At 45.5% G+C, this 14083-nt stretch overlaps 1 long non-coding RNA gene across 1 annotated transcript; it reads right to left on the reverse strand.

The window, feature by feature from the left end:
* Nucleotides 1-12698: 12698 nt before the first annotated feature.
* LOC109368834 lies at nucleotides 12699-13954 on the reverse strand. The gene is made up of 2 exons (XR_002117216.1): nucleotides 13580-13954; nucleotides 12699-13506 (listed from the first exon to the last, which is right to left on the reverse strand). It is a non-coding gene; the product is annotated as an uncharacterized LOC109368834 (long non-coding RNA).
* Between the last annotated feature and the right edge of the window lie 129 nt (nucleotides 13955-14083).

A 14083-nucleotide genomic window follows, 5' to 3' on the forward strand; every position in this document is an offset into this window, starting at 1 on the left:
TCAGCATGTAACCTTGCATTCTGTATGTGATTTCTCAGTTCTCCCAAAGGGAAAAAATGAGAAATTTGTGTAAGCAGGAGAATAAAGAGCTCAGCTTTCCCACTCCTTGGATCTGTAAGCAGAAATTATATTTGCAGCTTGTGTATTTAAGTGTTTGGGCTGAACTGCAGTCCTGGCTGGTGCATCTCCTGTCTGCCTTTTTCTCCCAGCAGCTGTTGGTAAATGCATCCCTCCAGGATGAAGCTGCTGCTTGGGCTTTGACTTTCTCTGTTTTACAGAAAGCTATAAACGGAAGCAGTTGGTTTTGTTGGGGGCTTTTTTTAGATGCTGAGAAGGCTCCATCGCCCCCAGGCTGGCTCTGCTTTCAGCAGCCAGTGTGCCTGAGCCAGGCACTCAGCAGAGGATCCAGTAGGAGAAGCAGTGCAGGATTTACAAGGGCTCCTCTGCTCAAGTCCCGCATCCTAACCCCTCCTCTACAAGAGGCCAAGGAAAGCTATGGAGGTGGTCCAGCGGGGAACCGATGCCTATATGCTATAATCTGAGCTATAAATGAAGTACAAAGCCACAGAAGTGATCCTTTGCTAAACCTCACATCCAATTCCATAACTTGGACTGCATGCTGGACCCTGTCCCACATCCTGGCTGGAAGGAACCTGCTCTGTAAGAGTTTTAAATTCGCAGGGGTTGCTCTGACTGTCCTGTCCAAACCTCCAGCAACACCTGGACAAGGGGATCCTTTCCAGTGCCTTCTGAGTGAAAGCCATAGGCAACGAAAGAAAGATTTCCTGTAGAGTTGCCATATTTCAGTATTATTTGGTGTTTCTCACTTGAAACTGTGTCACTTCGCCTTCTGGCACTTGGTCTTGCACTCACCTTTCCAGTTCATAGTGCCATCCCACTCCACCAACACAGGTATTCCAGGTATCTCTGCACACTGCAGCCATTTCTTTCGGCTGATTCCCATCTGTCGGCATCTCCTGTGGAGCCTGAGCACACTGGCTATAGCACCCATCCCTGGCTGTGCTGGGGATGCTGTGAGGGCAGTGATGCAGTGACACCCACGGGACAATCTCCCTCATTGAATCCTTGGCATGGAAGTGCAGCAGGGGCACAGTTGCAGGTTTCTGTCCCTCCGTAGAAAGGCTGCAGCGCATCTCCAAAACAGAGGTGGCTGTTTGTGGAATGAGTTCTGAAGAGCTGAGCCCTGCTATTGCCCAGGAGGGCTCCATCTCTGACCTCTGAAGGTTCAGCTGGTCTGAAGTCAGAGTTATTTTTGCTCTCTGTTGTGATAGGGTAAACTTGCAGTCATTCTTCTGGCTTCAGTAGACTTCTGGGTTAGTTCAGACAAGAGAAGAGGTTTGTTGCACCTCATTATCCCCAGTGGCCATATCTGCAGTTCTCTTACACCAAGTGGAGACAGCAGTGAGCACAGAGGCGTTCATGTAGGGTTAGGGCAGAGACCGCTTGGGGAGCTGCTTGCTGTCCCACAGCACTGCCCTGGCAGTGACCGAAGGACAGGGAGGGCATGACCGGGCAGTTGCAATACATGCAGCACCCAATGCTGACCTGCCTCCCTCTGCCATCACCACCCAGTTAGCTGTAAGAAAACCTCCTTCCTCATTGCTGCTAGATGGCAAAAGAGCATCCCTAAGGGTGGTGGTGGCTGATAGGCGCTGAGCCCTTGCAGCCCCCATGGCAGGGTCCAGGCACTTTGCTCCCACTTGATCACCGCAAGGAGCGGAGTGTTTCACCACCTCCCTGTGGTGCCTTTGCCATGCACTTGACACCAGCACAGGGGATTACTTGTGCCTGATGGCTGTCTCCACCACCTCGTGTCACCAAGCAGAGATGTGCGGTGCCTGGTGCAAGGCTGAGCCCCGGAGCCCTGCTGTCAGCATGGAGGGACGTGGCATCCCATGGAGCGGTGGGATGCTGAAGCCTGCAGGAGGAATCACAGAGGGGCTTTTCCTCTAGCTGTGATGGTCCGTGAGCTGGGATTTTGGATGAAAGGCAGGCTGTCAGCACTGTGACATGGGATCACCTTATGCATGGTGAGGATGTGGCATTTCTTTTGCTCACCACCTGTGCTGTGTGGGAGGATTCTGGAGATGGGAGCTCAGGGACATGCGGCAGCAGGTGGGACACCTACAGCCAAGGTCAGAATCTGCTCTGCAGTCTGGCGGAGCCCTGAGTGCAGCTTGTACCAGGTGTGCTCCCTTGCTGGGCTTTTTGCATGGGATGCTGGCAGGGGACCCTGATGCAAACAGCCCCAGGAAGTCCAAAGGGCGCTCACCCATGCAGACGAGAGCAAGAGGAGAGTCTGCAACCTGCTATGGAGAGTTCATCTGCAGAATCCTCCTCATACTGCTGCTTGCTCTATAACATCCCAATGGAAGCAGAAATCCTGAAGCCATTAGCTGCTGCTATTTCAAAGGGTGCACTGTGGCAACGCACTAAAATTCTTCAAAATCCAATTCAAGACTAGAGGCAGCAGGGAGAACACCAGGATGCTGCAGAACAGCACAGTGCACGGAGCTGCAAGCTGAGTGCCCCAATTACTGCAGCGAGCTGTCATGGACAGCAACAGATCTCCTTGAGTTATTCAGCATGTACTGAGCTGCTGAGGAAATCTGTGACCTTCCTTGAAACCAGAGCATCAGCTCAGCCTGTGTAACCTCAGCAGCGAGCTTGGGGCAGGAAGCACAGCAGTGAGCGATGGGGGCAGTAGCTTTGCTGAGGAAATGCATTTAATTTGAGCTACGCTGCAGTTTTTTGTATGGAAAAAAATGTTGATGCAGTAACATTCTCTGCAGTAACCAGGGGTGGATTAAAGGTCACAGAGATAATGTAGCATGTTGAATTCATAGGCAGCAGATGAGGTGAGTCCCAGACCCATTGGGAACGTCTCCCTGAAGGTCTTCTCTGCAGCTTTGCCTGCTCTGCTGAGAACTGGGTTTGCACCTCTTTGCTATCGGGTTTCACTCTTTCCTGGACCTTCTTTTCCTTGAGATTCACCTCCAGCTCCCTTTGCTCAATTTATGCCTGCAGTTCTTTGCGATGCTGACTGTGCACACAGCTGGGTCTCACTGCACAGCGTGTTCCTAGGAAGTAGGAGGAGATGGTTTCCCCACTCTGCTGGAACTGTTCTGGGCGTCTGAGCTTCGTGCAAAAAGTTAAAACAGGTTGTGTCAAGTTTGCAGGTCCCTGGAAGTTTAACGCAGGTTTCCCAGAGGTTTTGGAGCATTCGTGAAGGATGCTGCAATGCAAACTTTATTTCATCCTTATCACCCAGAGGAGACAAATGCAGCCTTCCTCTCAACAACTATTGAACCAGCTGGATAAAAATCCAGCAAGGAAGCAACCTGTGCCTGCAGACCCCCCCAGTATTGTGTGCTCTGTCCCAGCAGAGGGAGCCCGAGTTTATTAACAAATCCAGGCCCGAGATAGGCGCTATCAAGGTGGTACTGAGCCTGGGTAGGACGTGTACTGCGGGAGGAGGGATGCTGAGACCGAGCCAAGGGATGGATGGCCTGCAAGAACTGTTGGACTTGTTTGTTGCACGGGAAAATGTTTTGCACGGAAAGATACATCAGAGCCATGCTACAGTGGATGTACTGTGCCTGATCCATGGTTTCTTGAGCCAAATGGGAGCATTTGAACTGATTTCCCTGGGATTTTGAGGCTCTGTGTTAGAGCACAGAGGGCTCCGGTTGAGGAACAGGAGCACCTTCAGCTCTGATGCCATGGGTGCTCCCACGGACACAAAGTTATCTAGGAGAGGAAAGAGGATGCCGCTGGAATGTGGGAGAGTCACAGATCATTTTAGCTCATATCCAAACGTCATTTAAATCAACACAAAGCCTCCTGTTAGCATGAGCCAGCCTGGCCAAGCTGAGGCACTTCTTTTAGGATCATAGAATCATAAAGACTGGAAAAGACCTCTAAGATCATCTGGTCCACCTGCCAGCAACACTGCCCACTAATCACATCCCTCAGTGCCTCATCTACTCTTTTCTTGGGCACGTCCAGGGACAGTGACCCCACCACCTCCCTGGGCAGCCTGTACAGTGCCTCATCATGCTTTCTGAGAAGAAATTCTTCCTAACATCCAAGCTGAGAAGCTGAATAACAAACTAGGATGTCTCTGGGCATGGGGATGGGAAGGCAGACAGTTCAGGCTGTGCTCTAAGCAGCAGCCGGACATTTTCCAAGGCAACTTTTGAAAGGGAGTTTAAATTTCTTCAAGATAAGGAGAGCTTCAGTGAGCTGGAATGCATCGCAGCCCCCCTTAGCCCCCCCATGCCCAGCTCAACCTACGATAACAGCTGTTGTGTTGGAAACTTAATGCTGATGAAAGAGTTAAGGGCTGGTTGATGGGCAATATCGGTGACACACCTCTGAATTGAGCATACTCCTGGAGTGAGACTGCGGACTGGTGTTACTCAATGAATAGAGGCCACTCCAAGGGAGTTTTTCCTTGAATAGAATGGGGTCAGGGAGCCGCTTTGGGGAACAATGGTTGCCACCGGCTAGCTGAATTTCTTACAATCACACACCATACCCCCTGATCAAATAGCTCCTTTGTCAGCCTGATATAAAAACATGTCATACAATGATGATCTGGAAGAATGACATGAGCTGGGCTTTCAAAGAGATCAGAAGGGCTTGTTTGGCACAAAAAGAGCCCCCATCAGAGTCAAGACAGGAAAAAATGGGGAATAAAAGGGGGTGAATGGAAACAAACAGCAATAACAACAACAGCAGAAAAGAGGGCAAGTTGGAATCTCGGGTCTGGCTTGTTTCATTGCATCCCATGGCCGCGGCAGCACCGTGTGGCTGCGTTGGAGCTGTTTGGGTACAGACGTGGATGTCAGATTGAGCTGCCATTGGGATCCCATTGTCATTCTGCACTGGGACAGAAGAAATTGCTGGATGGGAAAAGGTCACTTGGCCCAACGAATCATCTCACCCCCCCCGAAAGAGTCTCAGCACCATCTCTCTGCTTTCTCACTGTAGTTCTCTGCCTTTCTAATGCAGTGTTCATCTGCTGCCTTCATGCCTCCGTACAAAGTTCAGATTGCTGCTCTTGTTCATCTACTTATAGGAGCTGGAAAATGTCTTTATTCAACTCAATTCTCTTGTTATCTTTCGTATTTTTTTTCTTCTTGAGTGCATACACTGTTTACAATCCTCTTCCCAGGACTCACAGGGACATTGTAGAGTTTTGATGGAAAGAAAGAGGTTTCCCCAAATAACGCTTTAAGATGTGCAGGAAGTGGATCCCTCTTGGCTGCTTCCAGGGGAACAGCATTCCTGCAGAATCTATCGCAGGAGTCCCAAGAGATGGCATTTGCATACAGTCATGGCAATTATTTGCAGGCTAGGAAAGTTCAGCAATTCTGGAATAATGCAACAGGAGATATTGGGCAGTTCCAGCACCTACAAGTGTAGGAAGCAGCTTATATTTGGATTCTAACCTTGCATTACATAAAACAAGCAGTTGGAATAGTCAGAAAAAAATCATAGCATTTTGTCATTCTTATAACATACGCTGCTTGGCACATACTCATTTATAGAAAAAGTAATTGGTAAATTGTGTTTACACAATGCATTGCTTATTAAATACACGGACTATTTATAGGCACATTCACACACCATAGTGATATGTATAAGCCAAACAAAATTATTGCTGACCTGCACGCTTGAGCTCTTCCATTCCTTTACCTAAGAGTCTGCATTGCACAAAAGGTGGCCATAATTAATCACTTATTCTCCTGAAACACAGCTCTAAACAGCTGTGCAGCTGGCTGAAAATACTGATTTATTTAGAATTGTTCCAACTGGAACCTGCAGGTACCCACTTCTTACATGGGAAACCAATCCCAACCTGGGTCTGGGTGATGGATGACACTCCACTCTCTGGAGTGCCTTGCAGAGAGCAGGTGTCTCCATTGCTGGCTTTGATCATTAAAGCACATTGAGACCCCTCCATCCACCATTTTGTGGTCAACGGGAGCCAACTGGGGTTGAGAAGAAGCTCTTGCCATTCCCAGAGAATTGTGGGTGCCCCATCCCTGGAGGTGCTCAAGACCAGGTTGGATGGGGCCCTGGGTCTTGATCTGCTGGGTGACACCCAGCCCACCGCAGGGATTGGAACCGGATGGGCTTTAAGGTCCCTTCCAGTCTGAGCCATCCTGCGATTCGATGATATGGGTCCATGCCATGACCATCTGGATGGTCTCTGTGAGTAAAATCTGATTCTAGATGTGGGGCATCTCTGTTCTAGGATCAGCCTTAGTTGCGGGGCTTTCTGTATTATGGAAGTTCTGGATAGGCCAAGTGGATGATGTCTTGGGTAATCTGTTTTGATGCAAAACCGTGTAATTTTGTTATACAGTGTTGTTTATAGCAACCTCTCCTCCGACTCTGAGACTTTGGGTAACTCAGGGAAAGAAAAAAAAAAATGATATGAAGGGAATATTAACTGCATAACTATCCCAGAGGTCGGGAGGCATAACTAAGTCAGGTTGTACACACACCTTAATTCTGTCCCTTTGTCAGCAGGTCGTTGATGGAAATGTAAGTGACACGGTCACCCTGGTCGTTTCCACGTCACTTCACCCTGCTGCTGGTCCCGCTGGCTCTGCTCAGCTGGATCTCGCCTCGTCAAGTTTCCAGAGAACCTCCTTGCATTCTGCTCTGGTTCCCATCCTGCCGTTATAACCTCGGCGTTGGGAGCAAGCCTGGAAAATTTCAGGATGAAAACCGAAACCTTCCAAAAGGTAGGAGCACATAAAAATCAGAGGATATTAATGCAGCAGCAGCTGGACTTCTGCTTTAATAATGTGTATTTCGTAGAGCACGTAGCCATTTGGGTCAGATATGGGTATTTCTGTGCACTTCTGTTAAAACAAACCCCACGCCAGCAATACAACAAGAGGCTGATATACTATATTAAAATACTAATTACCGAGCTCCCTTCTTCTGACGGGTCTACTAAGGGTGCTTCAGATGGACACGTGAGAATTGATCAAAGATTCGGCAGGCTGTTGCCACTGCTCACTGGGCATTGCAACCCAAAGGAGAACCCGACTCCCATGAAAAAGATACGGTGTTTTTACAAGCAATAAAACCCGCCGGTCACTTAATTGCTATGGGGATGGGTACAACCAAACCGGGCTTTCTTAAGGCAGAAACAAAAAGGGACATAGGAGAGGGAGGGAGAGTGCGAGTGAGCGGGAGCTGAATTGATTTCAGTCTGTTCAGGTCTAGCTGGAAAACACAATGCGGCGAAACGCTCCCTGAGTCGGCAGGCTTCTTTTCCTGGGTTTTTCCCATGGTTTGAAGTGGAGAGGGAGGGATGGCATTAGAAAAAGTGTGTGAGAGAGAGAGAGACGGGGCTGTAGGAAAGGGAGAGAGATGAGAGACATCATTTGGAAGGGTGAAAATAGTCCATTCCTTCTGGGGAGTGGAAAACTTTGATGTCAGCGTCTCTGGTTTTAAAGTGGCAGTGTCAGGTTCAGGCTGAAAGGCTCTGGTATTTGAATCTTTGTCTGAGCTTGCGCTCACACCTGCACTGCAGGCACCTGCTGGGTGCAGATGAGTGGTGGAAAATAGGCACACGGCAGCACAGGTCTGCATGGCTCCCGCTGGAGGCTCGTGCTGAGAGCCTCTCCTACTTGTTTGAAAGAATAGGACCAAATTTGTCGCTTGTGGCACTCAGGTGATCCTGGCAGAGCTGATCCACAGTGCATATGGCTTCTCCTTTTCTCCATTCCGAGAGCCCCACCCTGTTGGGGCTGTTGAGCAGCAAGATCATCCTGCTGGAACCTTCACCCCATATTTTGCCAGGCACGAACATGATACAAAAGTAGAATGTTTGAGAATTTTGAAGAATTTCAGATCAAGCCAGTGACGAATGGAAATGTTACTGTGCACAGGATGGCTTGTGTGTCCTGATGGGATGGAGACAGTGTGTGTTCCATTGACGGTCCTCCTCTATCGGAGGCAGAGATTTGGACTAGAATCCCAGCAATGTCGGCATTTTCTTTCCCAATCCTTGTTTTCAGTGAAAGGCCCACTTTCGTGGCAGGTGGGCTGGAGAAGGGAGGTTTTCATGACTCTTTATTCTTGGATTTATAATCTGACACGCTGTATGCACATGTGCTTGTCACAGGGCTGTGTGAGGTGCCCACCACCATCCACGCATGGTCCAGCAGATGTTATAGCCATCAAGTGTGTTTTCTTCCTGTTCCAAAGGAAAACATTCTCTATTTTGGGATGTGGGATTTTTTTTTTAAACTGATCTAAATAAACAAACAAAAATACTGGTGGAGAGGTAGGGCTTACATGATCATAAGAAACCTGTGTAAATGAGGATCTAAGCCTGTTCCCTGACCCATAAACTGGGTTAGTAATTAGTTGCTCCTGCAGTTTGTTGTCACAAAACCTGAGGTTAGGCTGTGGACTGTTTGGAAATTGTGAGCATTAGCAATACAGGATACCCAAACTTACGCTTACAGCAGTGCCTTGGTTGCTGCTTACAATGGGATCTGAGGGTCTGAGGCCCCAGCAGAGGTCGCGTCCTGCAATTCTGCAAATTTGTAATTGCTGCAAGTAATTAGATTCTGTCTTGGTCGTCTGGTCCAGGCAGACCCAAAGCTGCTTGTAGGATGAGGTTCACCCACATACCTTATCTTACTCTGTAAGCAAAGCTTCAGATACGGTAGCAGAACATCCTCCAAGGGACCCCTCTGTGACCGTGGGCACAAAGAGCTGGGATACCACCAGACTTACCCACGGACAGGATCTGGGTGAAGCCATGTAGGTGGAAGGAACATGCAGAATAAAACAGTACCATTGCCACTGTTACAGCGAGGCTACTCTTAGACTGCTCACTGAACACTCCAAAATGTTTTGGAACGACCCGTGGAATGAATGAAAACTGAGTTGAAAATTGCTAGAAACAACTTTGTATGTCTTGTTCTTACTCTCAAAGAAGCCAATGGGAATTTGGATGTTTAGTTCTTTAGACTCCAAGTATGAAAGGAAAAAGCCCCTAAAATATCTTCATAGGTAGCCCCTATAAAAGCACAAGATTCAAAAGCATTCCTTCAGGAGATCAAGGACGGTCCAGCCTTTGAAGCCGGGAGGATTGGGAAATTTAAAGATCTTTGTGGCAATCATATTGTGCCATTACAAATCTACCATTTGGAATTGTAAAGCATTTAAAAGGAATGATTCCAAATTCCACAGCTGTCTGGTGAGTGACAACTTGATGTGGCCTCAGGGGTAGGAAGAAGGTCATTGTTGGGAAAACAGTTAAAATGAACATTTTCCGAACAGATGCTTTAGATAATACTTTGATAAATGAGGTTAAAAACAAATAAAATAATCCGGGTGACTTTCAGAAAATAACAGACTGGCAAAACAAACAAACCAAACTCAAAAAGCAATGACAAGAAGTGGGTGTAGGGTTGGTACTTAGAAAAAGCTGATAGAAGACTGTTCAAAATAAAACAAACAATAAACAGAGTCTAAACCAGCAAAATGATGCAATTCTGCTGGCTTGGGGAGGTGATACTTTTTTTTTTATACTGCACTACAGTTTAAGAGAACTTCCATAACAGTCAACTGTTGAATTTGATACACGAAAATATTTGACAGTCCATTTTTATTGCCTTATTTTTCAAGCCATTCAAGCAGCTTAGCTGCTGGTGAAAATACAAAAGCGTTGCATGTGCCTGGTAAGTGGATAATGAGAGTGACCCCCTCGGTTTAGTATCTTTGTCAGCAGAGTGCAGTGAGAAAAGTAAACAAACAGCATCACCGCTGACAAACTGATTTATGGAATTGTTTGTTTTCATAATTTTCAGCATGGGTATGAATAAAGGTCCCGATCCTGCGGCTGCTAAGTACCTCGTAGGGATGGCTGCTGGCTGTGGGCCCTTCGCTCTCACTAAGAGCTCCTTGTAGCTGTGGTTTGGAACTACACAGAATAGGGTCTGTTGGGATTATTTTTAAGGGAAGATTTTTCCTCGTCCTTTTACAGAACTCATACCAAATAGTTTCTAGCTCTGATTTCTTCTGGCAGCCCTTTTATAGGTAAAACCAAATCAATACGTATAAACTGGGGGAAAAAAAGAAGAAAATTCACTCTTAAATTCAGCATAACCTTTTAATTTTATCCTCTTTAATCCTTTGATATTTTTTGTGCTTCTACTGCAGAAAAGCAATTCTGCTAATCACCTTTGTGCCAATCCCTGCATTCCTGACAATAGCGTGAACAGCTTCCATCAAAGTCTTTGATGTGGGAAAGACACACACACACATATAATCTGAAAACAATTCAGCTCCTTGGTTCTCAATGGCGAGCACTCTGCTTTAATAGAGTGCAAGTTCCGTGGAGGTTTCTAATCCCTTCTGCCAAACAGAAGAGACACAGTCAGGTAGCACACCTTATTCAGAAGTTAAAATAACATGTTACTTGCTCTCAGAGAAAATCAAAACAACTCAAGATCAAAAACAGATTCCGCCAACCTGAACGGGATAGACTTTCTACTCAGATAACTCTTGATCTAAGTGTGTAACAAGTAACCTGCTTTAATCCCTCAAAGCGATGGTGTTACAGATAAGTACTGTAGTAGCAGAGGAGGTGTCTTAAGTTTCAGAAATACACAAAAGCATTGGTTGGAAGGAAAAACAAAACAAAGAGCTGTCCACATGATTGTGTCTTTAGCTGGAAAGGTGTATTTGAGGGCACTGCAAAGAAGAATAAAACCCCTTGAAGACAGGAAAAGAAAAAGAAAAAGGAAGAAAAGACAGGCAGGTATTGAAATGGAATTTCTTCCAAGCTGGATTTCATTGACTTGCACTGTTGAAGCATAAGCTTTACAGGTGTCAGCCCTCATTTTCAGTTTACAAATCCTGCAAGCTATGATGCTGGAAGGATCTGCTGCTTCAGGACAGAACCACACTCTATTTTCTAGAGGTTCAGGGAGGTCATGAGCCATGAAAGAACTGGAATCTTTGTAAGATTTGTGAAGGCTGTGTTATTTGTTGACTTATCCTGCACTGGACACCTGCACTGACTTCATTATTAGAGTATGACCATTTCATGGAAATAATCATGTTTCACGTACAGTTTTAGAAATGCTTCCAAAACTTCTTTGCTTCTTGCTCTTGCGGACAGCTACCTATGCACTTTGTTCAGCATTGCTGAGAAGACAGGGGCCATCTAGCCTGGGATGCACAGCACTGACAGCTCCACAGCAGTCACATCAGCTCAAACCACATCTGAGTAGTGTATGTGCTTGTAGGTCTGTTCCTCTTGCAGAGAAAGAAAGTAACAGATCATAATGTTTGGGGTAAATTATTGTTGTAAGGCAACTATCCGCACTACAAAACAATATTACTTTTAAGAGCAACACATCACTGGTTCCTTCATAACATTTTTTGTGACACCTATTTGGATGGTATTTGACCTTCTGTATGATCACTGCTTGTAAACATATTTCATCTTAGCCAAATCTTCCATAGTTACTTATATCTTGTAATATCTACACAACTGGAGAGTGCTAAGTCAGACCCTACTTCTGTGGATGTACTCCTCAATATTTTGGTTCTGCTATTGCCACATGCTACATCGCATGTGGCACTTCGAACAGTCTCCTTCCAACATGCACGTTGGTGAAGGACTCAGGCACAAACAAGGCTCCTGTACACAGGGATAAGGGTGTCATAGTGTGCAAGGAGGTGTCAGATGTGGCAGATGAAGCACTTGCATATTAACAGAGCCTAAAACGAGTAGGGGCCCCTCTGTTTGATCTGATCTACCAAGTTAGGAGTCGCTAGATCAATTCCTGACTCAAATATTTAGTTGTTGTAGGCTAGTCAGTCTTGCTCAAGGGGGAAAAAAAACAAACTGGTATTGTTTAAAATAGCTTCCCTACAAAAATATATTTATAAATTTGTTTCCCATCACTTCTGTTAAGTGATCTTATCACTTTGTCTGCTAAACTGAAGATCCTGGTATCACCAGATTTTATTTCCTGTTTCAGTGCCCATAAGGTATGATCCCCTCACACCTTAACCTCTTTAGAAAGCTAAACAGACTGAGCACTTTGGTTCTCACTATAAAACATGTTTGACAGCTCTGCAATCATTCTTACTGCTCTTCTTTGAAAACCCACTAGTTTTTCAACATCCTTTTTGAAATGTTGGCTGGACAAATTATTTCCAAAGCCGTCACAACAGAGTCAAAACCAGAAGTAAAACAACCTCCTGGCTCTTGTTTGTTTCCCAGCCCTTTGGTCACAGCACTGCAGAAGGAGCTCACGTTTAGCTGATTATTCATCTTAATGAAGTCTTTACGGAATTGCAGCTTTGCAGGATAGAGTTACATCCTTTCAGTGTGACCTACATTCTTTGTTCCTGGATGTGAGACTTTACATTTGACTTGATTGAAATACGTATGATTTGATCATGCCTAAACATAACATAAGGTTATGCAGCCATAAGCACCCTTGGCCTCTTCTAAAAACTTTGCTAATAATGATTTCAGATTTTTTTTCAGGTCACTAATAAAAAACATCAAATAACATAGGATCCATATGCTGTCTCTGTGGAATCCTACCGGACAAAGACCAACTTGATAATAAACTTCTCTTTGTAATAACAATTTATGACAGAGGAGTCAGTCAGTTTTTAATAAATTTAATGTTTCAGACTGTCAAAGTCTATTACAAAAGAGCTAATTATAGTTACATGTTTAAGATTAATGTCATCAAAAAGACACAGAATTCACATCAATTCTCCATAATCTTTTGTTAAGTAACATTAGTTATATTACCTCTCTTTCAACTGGCCGCTTCAGTCCTGTACCAGATGTGCTGTTATTTTACCTGAACTTAATCTGAGGTGGTGAAATCTTTAATTACTCTGGCCATCTGATTCACTCATTATAAATGTTGATAAAATATTTGCTGTCTTCTGATCCTTTAGAATCTCCTTGACTTCCAGGGTGCATTGAAACTCGGTGTAAATGGACCAGACAGCTCCTCAGCTGGCAGTTTTGAACTTTTCAAATACAAGGCCTCCAGAGCTGATTTAGATAAATGAATATTTGAGTGCTTGAGATTAAACAGATGAGATGACCTTCTGGAACAGGATGCAAGGAAGTGTCTAAAAGGCCTGTTTGCTATGGTAACCTCATTAAATGCTGAAATTTATTTTCCAACTCTATAGTGCAAAAGGACCTGTGGTTTGAGATTGGTAAATGATGCCTGTACAAAGAACTCTAGGTAGATGATTTACTTTTCATAATTTATATATTTTTAAATTCTGAGGCAGAAGTTTCCTTAAGCATTTCGGGCTTCTGTAGAGTGGAAAATACTGTAAGAAAGAATAAAACAACACTGTACTCATATTTTCCTTCTCCACTGTCTGTGGAGGGCTACTTTGCCATTTTGGACCAGGATCCTCCTGTGTTGTCAGTACTCCAGGCTCCTGTGGATGGCAACAATGACTCAGTTATTATGAACTGTTCTTTGCAGTGGTGCACATACATGTATGCACATACATGTACAAAGTGTGAGCACTTTTTCAGCCCCTGCTCCATGGAATAGATGGTACCAAAGGGTCTGAGTGACCAGCCAGCCTTAAATCCTCTGCAGCAGGCCTTTTTTCATAAGGAAGACTCTTTATTTTAAGTGGCTCAGGGAATCTAGGAGTCCAGAACTGCAGCGTAACACCAGACGACCCCTGCTATCATCTGGTGGGTGACAAGAACTCCTGACTCTGCTCAAGGGTAATTAATGAGCAGTAACCACCTTGCTGTTCACCTTCCTTTGCAGGAGTGCTGCGCCCAGCCAGGTGGTGGAGCAGATGCTCCGGTTACTCACGATCAACATTCTGGCCGTTAATTATTCACGTTGTTAACGAATGCGTCGATAAGGTGATGTTATTAATCTCCCCTATAAAGAATAATAACCCATGCGCGGGCCGGGGGGGTTGTTTCGTGGCGGATCGAGGTGGGGGTATTCCCGGTGCCTCCCGTTAATGAATTAATTTCCTAACCACGGTG

This window comes from Meleagris gallopavo, chromosome 8, assembly GCF_000146605.3.
Source record: "Meleagris gallopavo isolate NT-WF06-2002-E0010 breed Aviagen turkey brand Nicholas breeding stock chromosome 8, Turkey_5.1, whole genome shotgun sequence".
NCBI classification, from domain to species: domain Eukaryota; kingdom Metazoa; phylum Chordata; class Aves; order Galliformes; family Phasianidae; genus Meleagris; species Meleagris gallopavo.